At 21.4% G+C, this 14,589-nt stretch overlaps 1 protein-coding gene across 4 annotated transcripts in view; it reads left to right on the top strand.

Moving 5' to 3' along the window:
- LOC117180088 (putative glutamate synthase [NADPH]) overlaps positions 1-14,589 on the top strand; it is a 276,810-nt gene that overhangs the window by 260,289 nt on the left and 1,932 nt on the right. The gene's annotated exons all lie outside the window — the stretch shown is intronic.

The following is a 14,589-nucleotide window of genomic DNA, read 5'->3' on the forward strand; positions in this document are numbered from 1 at the left end:
TTTGAATAGATCGCGCGCCTCTTGATATGCGTATATTTTGAGGTTATGTTATTTCATGTGTAAAATATAAATTATATAAATATTAATACTATTATATATATACGTATATTAATAATGATAATATTATAATTATGTTATATTATAATAGTCTTATTTATATATTAATCTGCATTTGAAAGAAATTAAAGAAATTGGCGATTTTGGAATTCATCTCGTTTGGATAAAACCTCAATTATTTGATTGAAAAATTAATTATTTTGTTGAAAATAAAACTATTTTGTAAAAAAAGTCCTATTTTCTATCCAAAGTTCAACTACTTTTTTAAAATTTTTATCTTTTTTTATTTGAAGGTTCATCTCTTTCGTTGAAAATACATTTTTGAAACTGACAATCAATACCATTTTTGTTTAAGAAATCATGTGTTTTGTTAAAAGGTCGTCTTTCTTTGTAGAAATTAAATTGTTTTATGGAAAATTTATACTTTTTGATTAAAAATTACATTTTTTGGTTGAATTATCAACTATAAATATTTTTTGGTTGTAAGTCGTTCTGTTGTAAATGCAACTATATTGTTAAAAATTAAAACCATAATTTTTGGGTGGAAATACTCTTTTTGTTTTTAAAATTAAATAATTTCCTTGAAAGTTTATGTATTTTGTTGGAAATTCACCTTGTTTAGTAGAAATTTAATGTTTTTGGTTGAAAATGTATCATTTTTGGTTAAAAATGCAATTGTTTGCTTAAAATATCAAGTGTACGTCTCCTTGGGTTTAAAAGTCGATTATTTCACTAACAGTTGAACTACTTTGTAAAAAAATACGTTTTTTTTTAACAAGGTTTTTTAATTATGGTTGAAAATTTAACTATTTGGATGAAAGTTTAACTCTTTCATTGAAAACTCATATTTTTCGCTTAAAAAATTCAACTTTTTGTAGATAATTCGTCTTTTTTACTTTAAAATTAAATAATTTCTTTAAAAATTCATGTATTTTGTTTAAGATTTGTCTTTTTTTTGTAGATCATCAATTTTCTTGGTCGAAAATTCATCTGATTGGTTGAAAATTTAACAACTTTGTTTAAAATTAATTTTTTTTTGTTAAAAATTATTTATCTTTATCTGAAAATGTAACTATTAGATGATTGATTAAAAATTAATCGTTTATATTGGTTAAGTTGGACAATCGTTTTTTTTATAGAATATTAATCTTCTTTGTCAAAAATTCACCTTTTCCCTTGAAAATTTAACAATTTTGTTGAAAATTTGTTTTCTTTCTTGTTCAATTCAATTTTTTATCACAGTCTCTATCTGGAAATTGTACTATTCCATTTTTGGTTGAAACTTTATCCTGTGCATTGTATTAGTTGAAACATCAATTATTTGATAGAAAATTAATTTATTTTGTTGAAAAGTAAACTTTTGGGTTGAAAATTTATTTATTGTGTTAATTAGATTTTTTGAAGATTTATCATTTTAGTTAAAGACTGAAAACTCAACTGTTTTGTGAAAAAATGTTCTGTTTGGATGAGTTCAACAGTTTTTAATAAAAAAATGTAAGCCTTTTTTTGTTGAAGATTCATAATTTTAAATGAAAATTCATCTCCTTCGTTAAAAATTTAAGGATTTGGTTGAAACTTCGTTTGTTTTTTTTTTTAGTTGAAAATGAAACTGTTTTGTTACACCGTTCGATTTTCAAAATTGTCAATTCGTAAATAAGACTTTTGAATTTGGATTTATAAATAAAAATGTAAAAAGGAATAATATAAAGCCACTTAAAATAAACGAATTCAATTTATAATTTAAAAAGTTTATATTTTTTAACCAGAATTCCTTTAACTATTCTGTTTAAAAATAAGTTTACACTGTTTTGTAAAAAAATCATCTTTTTGGCTTTGAAGTTCAACAATTTAAAAAAAATCCTTATTGATTGAAAAGTCAACTATTGTGTAAAATTAATATCTTTTTGGATGAGTTCAACAGTTTTTAATTAAAAATTAAAACTTTTTTTGTTGAAGATTTATCATTTTAGTTGAAAATGTAATTATTTTTTTGGAAATTTGTAATTATCTTTTTTTTTTTATTGAAAATTCAATTATTTTGATAGTAAGTTAATTTCTGACATTTTCAATTGGCAAACTAAAATTTTTATCTCTGAATAAAAATGCAAAAATATTAATCTGGAACAACTTAAAATAAAAACAATGTAACTTTTATTTTAAAAAGTTTTTAGTTAAAAAATTAATTTAATCGTTCAATTTTTAATATTACGAACTGAAATTTTTTTGAATTATTATCATCTTGAACCTTAAAAATAATAGCGTAATTTTTATTTTTTAACCAGAAATCTCTAAAATGTTAAAATCATAAAAATTTTAAGATTGTAATTTTCTATTTTAAAATAATTTAATTTAAAAAATTGTAAAATTAAAAGGTGTTAAAAGTTTGATTTTTATACGTATGAATTATTGAGCGTTTAAATGAAATATTTCTGAATGAAAAATTTGTGAAGCTTCAGTTTTAAAAGTTTAAAATTCAAAAGATTTCCACCCCAAAAAAATCATTTTTAGATTTAAAATTTTGAATTTTCTAATTTCATCCTGAATTGGAACAGGAAATTTTTCAAAGCAATTGTATGTATTTCTGAATTGGATCAGAGATTTTTTGAAAAAAAATATAATTCAGATCTGGGACAAGCCATTATAAACAACTATTAAAAACTATACAAATTTGAACAGAGTGGTTCGAAATAGAGAGCCTTGAATTGTTAAAATTGTAATGAGCTAAATTTTAAGTTTGAAGGCTACAATTTTAATTTAGAATAATATTCGAAATTAATTTAAAACTTGAAATTATTTGCAATAATATGAAACATGATGTAGATTTTTTCAAATTTAAAAAAAAAGCTTTTGAGAATTGTAAAATATTTAAAAAGAATAACAAAAATTGTTGTGATTGCTAAGAAAATTGAAAATGATTTTTTAGTTTCAAAAATTAATTTTAAGTGAGTATTTGAAAAGATTTTAAAAATTAAAAAAAAAGTAATCAGGACGATTTTAATCTTATATTTGATTAAAATTTTAATATTTTAATATTAATATAATATCTGGTATGAATTGTTTAAAGAAATAGTGGAATTTCCAACTAAAAAAGATAAATTGTTAACAAAAAATTTAAGAGTTAAAATTATAGTTAAAAATATTAATTTTCAGCAAAAAAACGAATTTAAAATAAAACAGTCAAATTTTTTTCAGAAAAAGATTAATTTTTAACAAACTACATGAATTTTTAACTAAATGTTTGAATATTTCAAGGAATTTTCAACGAAGTACTTAAATCTTCTACTAAAAAGATGAATTTTTAACTAAAACTGCAATAATTAAATTTCGATTAAAAAAATTTAATCTCAACTAAATAGTTCAACTAAAAAATCTTTCGTGGTTGAAAATAAAACTCTTGTTTAAAATTCGCTTTTTGATTTGAAAATTGATATCTTTTTATAGGAATTTCATTATTTTTTTGTTTAATTTAACGGGGTTTTCTTTAAGATGAAAATATTTTCTTGCTTGGTTGAGAATTAAAATACTTTGATGAAAATTAGTTTTTTTGTTGTCAAACATAATTTTCTTTTTAATGAAAATTTAATCATTCGGTTCTAAATTCTTCTGTTTTGTAGAAAAGTCGTCAAAACAATTGGGTAGAAAAATCAACTGTTTTGTAGAAATATTAAAAAAAATAATTTGTTAAATGAAAATTTAACTATTGAATTTTTTAATTGATTTTTTATTTATGAAAATCAACTATTTCATTAAAAAACTATGTGTTTTGTTGAAAATTATTTTTCTGGTCTAAAAACTACTTTTTTAATTTAAAATATAACTATTTGATTAAAAAAGGAACTTTTTGATTGAAACTTCATATTTTTAAGTTGAAAATCCAACTATTTTGTATAAAAAATTCGTCTTTTTGACATCAAAATTCAACAGTTTGGTAGAAAATTTAACTATTTCGTAAATGATTCGTTTTTTATATTCAAAATTATTTTTTGAAACGAAAGATTAAGTGTTCCATTTTTGGTTAAAAGCAGATTTTTATAGTTTAAAAAAATCAACTATTTCATTGAAAATTTATTTACTTTTTTGAAAATTCTTCTTTTTTGGTAGAAAATTAATCTTCTTGGATGAAAATTCAATTATTTGTTTGAAAATTTAACTATTTCGTAAAAAATTCGTTTTTTATATTAAAAATTAATTTTCTAAATGAAAAATTAAGTGTTCTATTTTTGGTTAAAAGTAGATTTTTATAGTTTAAAAAAATCAACTATTTGATTGAAAATTTATTTAGTTTTTTGAAAATTCTTCTTTTTTGGTAGAAAATTAATCATCTTGCTTGAAAATTCAATTATTTGGTTAAAAATTTAACAGTTTTGCAGAAATATTACGTTTTTTTGCATGGAAAATTTAATATTTTGGATGAGATTTATTCTCTTTAAAAATTGCAGAAAAAAAACATTTCATGATTTATTCACGATACCTTCAGAAAATTCGAGAAAAACTAGAATTCTCATTTTTCATTTTGAATAAATATCGCAATTATGCTATCATGTTTTCGATCGGATAAATTACATCAATTTATATGCAATATTTTATTTGAAATTATTTATTTTTTATTAATTATTATTATTATTATTATTAATTATTATTTTTATTAATTTTTTTTTATTAATTATTTATTATATGAAATGTGTTCGCCTCAAAACAGCTGAAATCGACTAAAACTGGCCTGATTTCGCACCCCTATTTCTGAAATATATCTGAAAAGTAGGCAGGAAAAATCTGGATTGTTTTCGACCTTCAGAGTTCAGGATATTAATCAGTAACCTAATTTGATTCTTACCACACAAATTTTTTTTTAAGGGCATGTGACACAGCTAAATACCTATATTACCGACCTCACTTTTTCAATTCATTGAATGTTTTTTTGAACCTAAGAACTTTTTTTGTAAATAAAATATCAAGCTGAAATTTTGAAAAATGTATTAGAGTAAAATAAAGTACGTGTAGGTACTGCATTTTGGTAGGAACTTCACTGAAAATTATTTCATCTTTTTTCTGAACAATCTTCAACTATTTTCAACTAATTTTCAACTATCAATTCCATCGGCATCAGCCGGTAACGTTGTACACGAAAATACGAATCCTCTAGAGCCTCGTCTAGTGGCCGCCAGGGTTCGTATTTTCATGTACAACGTTACCGGCTGATGCCGATGGAATTGATAGTTGAAATATATTTTTTTTACATCTTTTATTATTAAAATTTGTACTTTAACGTAGTTTTCTTTCGGCTCTTGCATTTCTCAAAGTTCGAGACCGATATTTTATGTATAAAAAAAGTTCGAGCGTTCAAAAAATGTTGAGGTTCAGAAAAAAGATGAAATAATTTTCAGTGAAGTTCCTACCAAAATGCAGTACCTAAACGAATTTTATTGTACTCTAATAAATTTTCCAAAGTTTCAGCTCGATATTTTATTTACAAAAAAAGTTCTTGGGTTCAAAAAAAGATTCAGTGAACTGATAAAGCGAGGTCGATAATATAGGTATTTGGCTGTGTCACATGCCCTTAATGAAAAAATATTAAAACTTAGAAAAAATATTTATTTTAACAATGTTGCTTGCAATTGAATTTTGTCTTACTATCACTTTTACAAATTGTTGAAAAATTGTTTTAAATGTAGTAAATGACTGTCTATTTTTTCCGAGACTATAAACATACTGTTTCCAATTTTAAAAATAAATTTTGCTATGTCTAAAATAGTTGAAACAATTTATTAAGAATTTTTTAAAACAAATAATTGATTTTTGATTTCAAATAAACGCGATAAAAACCTTTTAATCAATATTTGTTATCTAATTCAAATATTATACTGCTACTTTTGTGGTAGAAAATTAATCTTCTCGTTTGAAAATTTGACTCGTTTATAGTTTATGTTTATATTTTGTTCTAATTTATTTTTTTGTTAAAAAAATTGTTTACGGTTGGCTGAAAAAATCAACAATTTAGTAGAAAATTGAACTATTTGGTAGAAAATTTAGCTGTTTCTTAAGAAACGAGTTTTTTGTGAAAATTTATTTTTTGTAATAAAAATTTAACTATTGCATTTTTAGTTAAAAACTGATCTTTTTTAGTTTAAAAATATAACTATTTGGTTATAAAATTTATGTGATTTATTGAAAAGTCGTATTTTTTAGTAGAATATTAATCTTTTTTCTTGAACATAGTGTAGAAATTCGTAATCTTTTTTAATACGTTTAAATTTAGCTCACTAAATTTTTTTCGTAAATTTAGTCATTACTTTTTTTTTGTTAAAAACTTATTTATTTTGTTTTAAAACTGTCTTTTTTTGTACAAAATCAGCCTTCTTGGTTGAAAATTCAAAAATTGGGTAGAAAATTTTACTATTTTGTGAAAAAAATTTGGTTTGGAAGTTAATTTTTGGTAAATATAAAATTTAACTGTTGCATTTTTGTTTAGAAAATGATTTTTTTTTTTAGTTTAAAAATATGTACAACTTGGGTTGTAAAATTTATGTGATTTATTGAAAAATCGTATTTTTTAGTAAAAAATTAATCTTTTTACTTGAACATTCAACCTTTCGATTAAAAATTTATTTATTTTGTTTTAAAATTGTCTTTTTGTTCAGAAAATAAGTCTTATTCGTTAAAAATTCAAAAATTGAGTAGAAAATTCTACTATTTTCTGAAAAAAATATGGTGTGAAAATTAATTTTTGGTAAATATAAAATTTAACTATTGCATTTTTTGTTAAAAATTGTTGTTTTTTTTTCGTTTAAAAATACGTACAACTATTGGGTTGTACATTTTATGTGATTTATTGAAAAATCGTTTTTTTTTTGTAGAAAATTAATCTTTTTTCTTGAACATTCAACTGTTCGGTTAAAAATGTAAATATAAATTTTACCTATTGCATTTTTGGTTAAAAATTGATCTTTTTTAGTTTAAAAATTAAAATATTTGATTAAAAATGTATGTAATTTATTGAAAATTCGTTTTTTTTTAGTATAAAATTATTCTTCTGGGCTAAATGATCATCTATGTATTCGGTTAACAATTTTTTTAAATTCGTATCTTTTGATGAAATCTTTAAGAATGAAAAGGGCATGGAAAAATCCTCTGCAGAACAAAAATTGAACGTAATTTTTAAATAATAAAAGCAAAATTGAGAAAATGGATAGGGTTTTGAAGAATACAAAGACGAGTTTTGCCTAAAATTCAATTGTGAAATGTTTGGAAATCTTTTGAAGTTTTGATGAAATCTTTAAAAAAAAATTGAAATCTCTTTTTAATAATTGGGTTTGAAATCTTTTTTGTTCATTTCAAATCATTAAAATTTTTTTAAGTCTTCTAAAATTTGTTGAAACTTTTTGAAATCGTTGACAGTCTTTGAAATGTTTTGAAATCTTAGAAGTTCTTTGCAATATTGGTAAAATATTATAATATAATAATATATATTTTAAGCCTTTTGAAATCCTTATCAATTCTTTGAAATATTTATGAAATCTTATTGAAATATTGTATTCGTTTGATATATTTTGAAATATTTAAAATCCTTGAAATCCATGAAATATTTTTAATACTTTGGAAAACTTTTTTTCAATTTTTATTTATTTATTTTTAATCATTGAAATCTGATGTACTGTACCATTTTTAAAATTCTTGTATTCTTTTGAAACCTTTATGAAAATTGTATGAAATCTTTCAAATCTTTCTGAAATCTTTTGTATGATTTTAAAATCATCAAGAAATTTTGAATCTTTTGAAAACTTCTAAAAAAATTGAAATCGTTTAAAATCCTTGAATTCTTTTAAAATTTTTTACAAAACATTTAAATTTTCAATCCGAAAATAATGTCAATTTTTAAGCAGAAGGTCATTTCAATAATTTTTCAACTGACACATTTTAATTTTTAACCACAAGTTGCACTTTTAACTAAAAATGATTAAATTGATGCAAAAAACGATGAATTATCAAATCGAAAACAATGTTTTGGTCGAAACGGATTTCAATTAAAAAGAATGAATTTAAAAAAACGATTGAGAAATAGCTGAGAAATAGCTATTGAAAAAGATTATTTATATTTATAATCAATTAAAAAAAAATTGCAACCAATGGAAAGAGCATGGAAAAACCTATAAAAATTGCAGCTTTCGGAATTTCTAGAAAAATCACTGCACGTAATTTTCAAATAATAAAATACAAATTGAGAAAATCGATCGGGCTTTTAAGAAGACATTTTTTTTAATCTTCTCAAATTTGTTGAAGCTTTTTGAAATCTTTGTGAATCTTCGAAATGTTTAAAATTCTTGAAATCTTTTGAAATCATTAACAATGCTTTGAAATATTTGTAAAATCTATCTTAAAAATTTCGTATTTGTTTAAATTACTGAAATATTAGAAATCTTTGCGAAATCTTTTGAAATCTTCTAAGCATATTTTGAAATCTTTTAAAATCTTTGAAATATTTGAAATCCATGAAATATTTGAAACCATTTGAAATTTCGAAATATTTGTGGAAACTTTTTTCAACCTTTTTTTTTAATCATTGAAATCTGCTGTACTACTATACCCTTTTTGAACTTCTTGTATTTTTTAAATCTTTACGAAAATTGTAGGAAATCTTTGTTAAATCTTTTGAATTATTTTTAAATCATTCAGAAATTTTAAGTTCTGAAAACTTCTAAAAAAATTTGATGTCGTTTCAAATCTTTAAAATTCTTGAATTCTTTTGAAAATTTTTACAAAACATTTCAATTTTCAATCTGAAAATGTGAATTTTCAAAAAAAAACGTAATTTGAATAATTCTTAAACTGACACATTTTAACTATTAACCACACAGTTGGATTTTTAATTAAAAATGATAATATTGGTACAAAAGGCGATGAATTTTAAACCCGAAAACAATGTTTTCGTCAAGACGGATTTTCAACTAAAAAAAATGACTTTTTAACAAAATAATTAAATTTCGAACCGAATAATACCATATTTAACAAATAAACAAATGAACTCTTTACCCGAAATTTAATAGTAGACTTCTTAACCGAAAATAATGAACTTCCAATTTGAATTTTCAATAAAAATTAAATAAATATTCAAGTTCATTTGTAACACTTTTAAAATATCTGATCAGAAAACTGAAATCCTTATGAATTCCTTGAAATTTGTATAAAATCTTTCTAAAATCTTGAATTCATTTGAAAATATTTATAATTTTGGTAAAATCTTTGAAATCCATGAAACATTTGAAATTATTTGAAATCACTGGAATATTAGAAATCTTTGTGAAATCATTTAAAATCTTTGAAAGGTTTTAAAATCCTTAAGAATTCTTTGAAATATTAATGAAATCTGCCTGAAATCTTGTATTCTATTGAAATTTTTTGAATTATTTAAAATCTTTTTGAAAATTTTGTAAAATCTTTGAAATCTATGAGATGTTTATAAATTCTTTGAAATATTTTTGGAAACTTTTTTCAATATTTTTTTTGAATGATTGAAACATGCTGTACTATTATACCCTTTTTGAACTTCTTATATTCTTTTTAAATCTTGATTGAATTTTGAACCTATTGAAAACTTCTAAAAATTTTTGAAATCGTTTCAAATCTTTAAAAGATTTAAAAATCTTAGAAATCTGATTTATTATACAGTTTTTAAAATCATTACAATCCTTGAAATCTTTTGAAATCTTTTACAAAAAAATTTAATTTTCAATCCGAAAATGTGAATTTTCAACCTGGAAAAACCTATAAAAACTGTAGCTTTCGGAATATTTAGAAAAATCGTTTCACATAAGTTTTAAATAATACAAAAAATTTGAGAAAATGGACAGGGCTTTTAAGAAGACAAAGACTTTTGCCTAATATAATAATTGTTAAATTTTTTTAAATCTTTTGAAATTTTGATGAAATCTTTAAAATTTGTTTAAAATATTTTTTTAATCATTGGCTTTCAAATCTTTGTTGTTCATTTGCAATCTTTTATATTTTTTTTAATCTTCTCAAATTTGTTGAAACTTTTTGAAATCGTTGAAAAACTTTTAAATGTTTTGAAATTCTTGAAATCTTTGGAAACCATTATAAATTCTTTGAAATATTTGTAAAACCTTTCTTAAAAGTTTTGTATTTATTTGAAATTACTGGAATATTAGTGATCTTACTGAAATTTTTTAAATCGTTTAAAATTTGAAAGCTTTTGAAAACCTAATTAATTCTTTGAAATGTTTATTAAATCTTTCAAAAATCTTGTATTCGTTAGAAATATTTTAAAATATTCAAAATCATTGTGAAAATTTTTTGTAAAATCTTGAAGTCCATGAAATATTTGAAACCATTGGAAATATTTGTGAAACCTTTTTCCAACCTTTATTTTTTTTAAACATTGAAATCTGCTTTACTATTATACCCTTTTTGAATCTTTTCAAGTATTTTTAAATCATTCAAAAATTTTAAGTTCTGAAAACTTCTAAAAAAATTTGAAGTCGTTTCAGATCTTTAAAATCCTTGAATTCTTTTGAAAATTTTTACAAAACATTTAAGTTTTCAATCATAAAAAAGTATGGAATCTTTTAAAAACTTTTAAAAAAATTGAAATCGTTTCAAATCTTGAACATCCTTGAAATATTTTGAAGAATAATACAAAACGTTAACATTTTCAATCCGAAAATTTGAATTTTTAACAAAAAAGGCCATTTCAATAATTTTTATATTGACACACTTTAATTGTTAACCAAACCGTTGCATTTTTAACTAATTGATACAAAAAGCAATGAATTTTTAAACCGACAATAATGTTTTGTTCAAGACGAGTTTTTAACAAAATAATTCAATTTTGCATAAAATAATACCATTTTTATGAAAAAAACGACTTCTTAACCCGAAATTTAATATTAGACTTCTTAACCGAAAATAATGAACTTCCAATTTGAATTTTCAATAAAGATTAAATAAATATTCAAGTTCATTTGTAACACTTTAAAAATATTGAGTCAGAAAAATGGACATTTTTCTTAGAATATAATAACTGTTAAATAATAGCTGTTTAAAAATATTATTTATATTTATAATAAATTTTAAAAAATTGTTACAACCAATGAAATATAAAAACTGTAGCTTTCGGCATTTTTAGAAAAACCATTGCACGTAATTTTTAAATAATAAAATCAAAATTAAGAAAGTGGATATAAGTGGATATGGATATTAAAAAAATGTTAATCTTCTTAAATTCGTTAGAACTTTTTGAAATCGTTGAAAATCTTTGAAATTTTTTGAAATTTTTAAAATTCTTAAATCTTTTAAAGTCATTATAAATTCTTTGTAATATTTGTAAAATCGTTCTTAAAACTTTCGTATTTGTTTAAATAACTGAAATATTATAAATATTTGTGAAGTCTTTTGAAATCGTTTAGAATCTTCGAAATATTGAAATATTTCTAAATATAAAAATGTTTTGTAAAACCTTTGAAATCCATGAAATATTTGTAAAAACTTTTTTCAATCTTTTTTTTTTTTAATCATTGAAATCTACAGTACTATTTATACCCTTTTTAAACTTCTTGTATTTTTTTAAAATCTTTATGAAAATTGTAGGAAATCTTTTGTATTATTTTGAAATCTAAAAAATTTGGAATGTTTTGAAAACTTCTAAAAAAATTTGAAATCGTTTCAAATCATTGAAATTCTTAAAATCTTTTGAAAATTGTTACAAAACATTTTAATTGCCAAATTTTTTTAAATCTTAAAATTTTGATAAATTAAAAAATGCTTGAAGTTTTGTTTAATCATTGGGCTTAAATCTTTTTTGTTTAATTGAAATCATTGAAATTTTCTTAAATTTGTTTAAAATTTTTGAAATCGTTAAAAATGTTTGAATTGTTTTGAAATATAAAAAATGTTTGAAATTTTGAAATACTTATGAATTCTTTGAAATATTAATGTAATCTTTTTGAAAGATTTAAAATCTTTTTGAAAATGTTTGTAAAATCTTTGAAATCCATGAAATTTTTAAAATGTTTGTGAAAACTTTTTTTAATTAAAATTTTTTTTAATCATTGAAATCTGGTTTACTGTGGCCCTTTTTGAAATTGCTGTATTTTATAAAAATGTTTATGAAAATTTTATGGAATGTTTAAAATATTTATTAAATCTTTTTAAAATCTTTTGTATTATTTTGAAATCATTAAGAAATTTGGAATGGTTTGAAAACTTCTAAAAAATTTTAAATCTTTAAAATCCTTGAAAATTTTTTTTAATTGTTACAAAACATTTAAAATGAGAATTTTCAACAAAAAAACTCATTTCAATCATTTTTTTAACTGACACACTTTAATTTTTAACCACACAGTTGCATTTTTAACTAAAAATAATGAAATTTATACAAAAAGCGAGGAATTTCAAACCGAAAAGAATGTTTTGGTCAAGACGAATTTTCAATTATAAAGAAGGACTTTTTAAAAAAGTAATTAAATTTTGAACCAAATAATACCAGTTTTAACAAAATAAAAGAACCCTAAACATGAATTTTTATATTACACTTCTTAAACGAAAAGAATGAAATTCCAATTTAAATTGTCAATAAAGATTAAATAAATATTGAAGTTCATTTGTAATACTTTTAAAATATTAGGTCAGAAAATCCCGTTGAAAATATTTGGATTTTTTTAAATCTTTGAAACCTTTTGGAAACCTTATAAATTCTTTTAAATATTTATGAAATCTTTCTAAAATCTTGTATTTGAAATATTTGTAAAAACTTTTTTCAATCTTTATTTTTTTTTTTAATCATTGAAATCTGCTGTACTATTTACACTCTTTTTGAACTTCTTGTATTGTTTTTAAATCTTTATTAAAATTTTAGGAAATCTTAGAAATCTTTGTTAAATCATTCTGAAATTTTTTGTAATATTTTGAAATCATAAAGAAATCTGGAATCTTAACTTCTAAAAAATTGTGAAATATTTTCAAATCATTAAAATATTTTTAAATCTTAGAAATCTGGTTTATATTTTTAAAATATTTAAAATCCTTGAAATGTCCGGAAAATTTTTAGAAAACATTTAAATTTTCAATCCGAAAATGTGCATTTTTAACCTGAAAAAACCTAGAAAAACTATAGCTTTCGGAATTTCTAGAACAATCGTTGCACATTAATTTTAAATAATAAAATGAAAATATTTAATGAAATTTAATTGTCAAATTTTTTGAAATTTTGATGAAATCTTTAAAAGTTACTTGAAATATTTTTTTCAACATTTGGTTTGAAATCTATTTGTTTATTTGAAATAATTGAAAATTTTTTAAATCTTCTCAAATTTTTTGAAACTTTTTGAAATTGTTGAAAATCTTTCAAATGTTTTGAATTTTTGAAATCGTTATAAATTCTTTTTAAATATTTGTAAAAGCATTCTTAAAACTTTTGTATTTGTTTGAAATTTCTGGAATATTAGAGATCTCTCTGAAATTTTTAAAATCGTTTAAAATCTGAAAGTTTTTGAAAACCTAATGAATTCTTTGAAATATTTATTAAATCTTGCTAAAATCTTGTATTCTTTAGAAATATTTTTGAAAACTTTTTTCAATATTTATTTATTTTTTTCAATCATTGAAATCTGCTTTAATACCTATACTCTTTTTGAACTTCTTTTATTCTTTTAAAATCTTTATAGAAATTGTAGCAAATCTTTCAAATCTTTGTTAAATCTTTCTGAAAATTTTGGTATTATTTTGAATTCATTAAAAAAAAGAGTGAAATCTTTTGAAAACTTAAAAAAAATTAGAAATCGTTTCAAATCTTGAAAATCCTTGAAATATTTTGAACATTTTTAGAAAACATTTAACCCTAAAAATGCATTGTGGGTGTTTGACACCCCAAGCATTTTTCGATCTTTAATTGATTTTTAATTGCATTTAATATTTCAAGAACAAGAAAGCTTTTCCAGACCAGCTTGCAATTGAATTTTGACTTACTATCACTTTTACAAATAAAAAAAAAATTGTTTTAAATGTAGTAAATGACTGTCTATTTTTTCCGAGAAAACATGATCTATAATAATTATTATTTATTGGATCGTAGGAAATCTTTGGAAATCTTTTGTATTTTTTTGAGATCTAAAAAAATTTGGAACCTTTTGAAAACCTCTAAAAAAATGAAATCATTTCAAATCATAGCAATCCTTTAAATTTTTTAAAATTGTATTATTTATTACAAAATATTTATTATAGATATTAAATATATATATATATATATATATTATACATTATTTATTGCAAAATTGTTAATTGTCTAGCATAATGCATCAAGCTTCAGTCTACTAGCAGCAGCTGTTGGAAGTGGAGGTAAAAAAATCGTGGGGTGTTTAACACCCAGTGTGCACTTAGTGAGTGAAAAAGTAATTTTGGAGCCAATTTTTTTTTTATTTCGTACTTTTTTTCTGTGTAGATGGCTTATAACTTGCGGCAGCACGTCATGCGAGAGCAGACTGTGGATGCGTTGAATAAAATATAATTGTTAAATTCAGTTAT

Source organism: Belonocnema kinseyi, chromosome 9, assembly GCF_010883055.1.
Source record: "Belonocnema kinseyi isolate 2016_QV_RU_SX_M_011 chromosome 9, B_treatae_v1, whole genome shotgun sequence".
NCBI lineage: Eukaryota > Metazoa > Arthropoda > Insecta > Hymenoptera > Cynipidae > Belonocnema > Belonocnema kinseyi.